General features: G+C 37.6%; 1 long non-coding RNA gene across 1 annotated transcript; it reads right to left on the bottom strand.

The window, feature by feature from the left end:
• Positions 1-2,160: 2,160 nt before the first annotated feature.
• On the bottom strand, positions 2,161-4,104 carry LOC310631772. Its single transcript, XR_014490693.1, has 3 exons — positions 4,029-4,104; positions 2,430-2,544; positions 2,161-2,312 (listed from the first exon to the last, which is right to left on the bottom strand). It is a non-coding gene; the product is annotated as an uncharacterized lncRNA (long non-coding RNA).
• Positions 4,105-4,423: the final 319 nt, after the last annotated feature.

Raw genomic sequence — 4,423 nt, 5'->3', positions numbered from 1 at the left:
ATCACTTTACAATGCCTTGGTAAGGCCACACTTGGAATACTGCATCCAGTTTTGGTCACCACAATGAAGAAAAGATGTTGAGACTCTGGAAAGAGTACAGAGAAGAGCAACAAAGATGATTAGAGGTCTGGAGGCTAAATCATATGAGGAATGGTTGCTGGAATTGGGTATGTCTAGTTTAATGAAGAGAAGGATGAGGGGGGACATGATAGCAGTGTTCCAATATCTCAGGGGCTGCCACAAAGAAGAGGGAGTCAAGCTATTTTCCAAAGCACTGAAGGCAGGACAAGAAGCAACGGATGGAAACAAATCAAGGAGAGAAGCAACCTAGAACTAAGGAGAAACTTCCTGACAGTTAGAACCATTAACCAGTGGAACAACCTGCCTCCAGAAGCGGTGAATGCTCCAACACTGGAATTTTTTAAGAAGAGACTGGACAGCCATTTGTCCGAAATGGTATAGGGTTTCCTGCCTGAGCAAGGGGTTGGACTAGATGACCTCCAAGATCCCTTCCAACTTTATTATTATTATTATTATTATTATTATTATTATTATTATTATTATTATTATTATTATTATTATTATTAATTATTGTTGTTGTTGTTGTTTACTGGGCTCTTGTGATACATCAAGTGGGTTGCTGGAGGACCTAACGGCTCTCCAGCAACCCAGACTAACAGTCTCCTGTCCTGCAATTGGCTAGCCCCAGGCAGCAATGGTTGATTCAAACCTATTGGTTGCCACCTAGGAGTTAGACTATATATTGTGACTGGTTGCAGCCCTTGCCTCAGTACACTTCCAGCAAGAAATAAAGTATGAGTTATCCTGTACTCAGCCTCGCATCTTCATTCCTGCACCAAAGAACAAGCTATTTAACGATGATGATGATGATGATGACGATGATGATGACGATGATGATGATGATGATGAATGAATGAATGAAAACCAATAAAGGAGATGGAAAAAACATGTTGAGGTGTATTACGCTATCCCACCTCCTTGAACTCCGTGCTATGATAGGATTGATTTGAGAAAGGACCTTAAACATGAGGGATGAGGATAAAAGTGGAAAAGAGAAATCTAGCTGATTTCTGTGTTACATGTACCCTGCCTGTGTTGTAAAAAATACTGCATTAAAAGGCTAATAAAGAATAGATATATGTAAACTATTGGTCCTAGACTTACTCTGGAAATTGCTATTTGTATTTTAATAGTTCTTTTCAGTGAAATCTGATTCATAGCTGAGATTTTAACATTTTATAGGATGAGTTATGCCACAAGTTAAATATTTATATCCCCTTATAAATTTAGACATTGCAATAAAAGAAAAATAGAAAGTGTGTGAATGAAAGTTGAGGGGGGATTAAATAGGTTCAGGCTTGTATGGATACTGGTTGTGCAAATTATGTTTGCACCTGTGTACATTGTTAGATCACACCCCTTTATTAGCATAGGTATAATGGTGTCCACAATAGTATCCCTCACATGTTGGCTGTGTGTGTTTGTCTGCATCAGGTCCTATGTGACTCACTCTCTGATAATGTGGTTTTATTGTGTAGTCTATCTATTAGTTTAGATGGTATCTAAAATAAATTTCATAACATCTGTTGGTCTGTCTATTTAACAAAAAGAATGGGCCAGGAAAGGATCCTCTCTCTTGTGGATTTCCTATGGCTACATCTTCATTTTCTTTATCAAGATCCAGGCTGTGCTGATATGAAGTCATCAGACAAAGTCATTCTTATTCTAAGTTGTATCCAATGGTATTTAACTTGAGAAAAAATAATCTTAAGAATTTTTGTTCTGCTCCTTTCCAAGCTTAAATTTGATTTTATACTATTTCTGCCCAAGCAACTACATTAGCTGGAAGACATCAGTGACAAAGTAATCGCTACAATAAATAAACAAACTGAAAGGGAAATTATAGCATAATATGTGGTTGAAGAGCAGGCAACACCTCTCTCTCTCTGTCTCTGTCTCTGTCTCTGTCTCTGTCTCTGTCTCTGTCTCTGTCTCTGTCTCTCTCTCTCTCTCTCTCTCTCTCTCTCTCTCAAACCAGTAGTCATAGTAATATACTGCTCCCAGATACTTTTTAAAGAAGTTGCACAATGTCTGCAATGCTCATTTAGCTTTATTTCAAGAAATATTTGCCAAATTTTACTTCAATGCACAAATGTTTTAGAGTTTGATGGGTAGCAGTTTGATTTATATAAAGAAAGATAAAGCGATAGCAGACTGTAATCTCAGGTCATTGGCCATATCTTGAAGATATCCATGGTCGTAGATGGAGATGGCATTATTTTCCAGGTTGGCTATACAAATGAGAAAAAATAATGTTGATCAAAGTGAGTTTAAAGCTTTGTGAATGCAAACAGTATCAGGCAGAGAATCTCATTATGTACTGTATCTGTAGAGGAGAGTTTTCTTACCGTTTACAGCACCTCAATCCCTTCACACAGTCCTGCTGCCCAAGGTCAGTGCGAGGAAGACACGAAATGAGAGAGCAGATTCCTCCTGCATGATAACACTTGCTGTGGGCATTGCCTATGAAAAGAAAAAGAGGAGACAGGTAAATGATGAGTAAAGATTCCTTAATATTTAAATACATTTTTCCTTCCAAGACACTACCTTCTTCTACAGATTTGCAGGATTCCTTTATCAATTTATAATTGTATTCATTTCTAACATAAAAATATGAAAATAAAAAGCAAATAGTAAGGAACAACAACAGGGAAAGAGGAAAAAGGGAAAATGTGGAAAGTGGGGGGGGGAGAAACAAAAGGCGTGGACTTCCAAATCCCTCTGTTGCAGTAAAATAAGGCATTATAATCGAATCTCAAATTTTTACATTTCTGTACTAGTATGAACTACCCATTTCTCTAGCAACAAGTTAGTCTAATCAGTAAACCCCAAAATCATAGTATCATTTTTCCACCTCAAGCACAAAGTCCAGAAGCAGTTTCCAAATAGAAACAAAAGTAGTTATATTCTTTTCTTTCATCAAAACAGTCAGTTTAGTCATCTCTGCTAACTCCATCAGCTTTTGTAACCATTCATCCAAGGTGGGAATGGAAACATCTTTCCAGGAATTGCAGGATTCCTAGACTACAGCAAGTTTTCTCTGACCACAGAGATCCATTTCTGCTGATCTCCTGCAGCAGCTCAAATAAATCAGCTATTAACCCAGGTTTGAAGTCTAACTCAGAGATGAATTAGCTGGTAAGCCTACATTTATCAATGTAGGAGGGAAGAAATAATCTGATTCATACGAAGGATAGGCCTTGCTGTGATATATTTCTCTCCAGAATTGCCATAGATCCTTGCTGAGTTACAGTGGCCGGTTGCATCGTGTGTTTTGGATGAAGATGAGTGAGAAGGTTTAACTTCCTTTAAACTTTAGGACCTGGTTTTCCTTTGGCTTTCTTCCTCTTTTCTTAATGTTTTTATCACTGCTCTTTTCTGCTCTTGAAATGCTGTGCATTTATGATATTTTGCTGCAATTTCCTCTGTTTTTCCCACATTAAGTACAAATATATTCACTAGATCATTAATATCTTTTATTTGAGAGAGGGAGAGAGAGAGAGAGAGAGAGAGAGAGAGAGAGAGACTGGTCCAAATTCACTCAGTCAGCTTTCAGGCCCAAGGTGGGACTAGAACTCAGTATCCATAATTTTGCTCTAACCACTAGATCAAACTGTTTCTCCATTGTGCCTCTTTATTCAAACAGAACATATTTGGCTGAGAATTTGGTAAACCAATTCTAAAGTGAAGCAAATCAACAAAAGTAAGCTACAATAACAAAAACCCCAATAAAATTCTTTCAATAATTGTGAATCAAAAGAAAAATCAATGGCATATTTTTCAAATGTTTGGAGGTTCATGTTGTCAATAGTCTATACTGTTCAAAGCTATTTCTGTAAAGTAAAACAAAAAGATATTGAAGATTATCCTGCTTTCAGTGATGATCACACCTGTTTAAAAAGTGAGTTACCAATACTTTGTAAATTATCAGTAATTTTGTTTCTTACCTGGTTCAGACAGGAATGCAAGGAAAAGAAATGTGAACAGCAGATAAAGGATCTTCATGCTGAGATTGGTTCTGGATCAAATCTTACTCCTGGGACAGACATGGCTCTCTATTTATGGAGTTATGATGTTTGCATCACATCACCTCAGTGAACAATTGCAAAATAGTTCTTGCATAAGGCAATGGTGCATCTTCCTTGGATTGAAACACTCCTGTTTGTTAGCTGTTACAAAAGTGCATAGAAGAGCAGCAGGGCTTGCAGTGTCCTAATGGGGCAAAGAAAATTCCTTACTGAATTGCTGCCCAAACTCTACAGCCCACAATGGTAAAGCTCGGCCATCTTCACTAATGGCTGGAGTTTGGGAAGAGCCCTTAGAACCAAGTGGTAGAAATCTG

Source organism: Vipera ursinii (assembly GCF_947247035.1).
Source record: "Vipera ursinii genome assembly, chromosome: 1".
NCBI classification, from domain to species: Eukaryota; Metazoa; Chordata; class Lepidosauria; order Squamata; family Viperidae; genus Vipera; species Vipera ursinii.
This window is presented reverse-complemented; position numbering and strand designations above follow the sequence as displayed.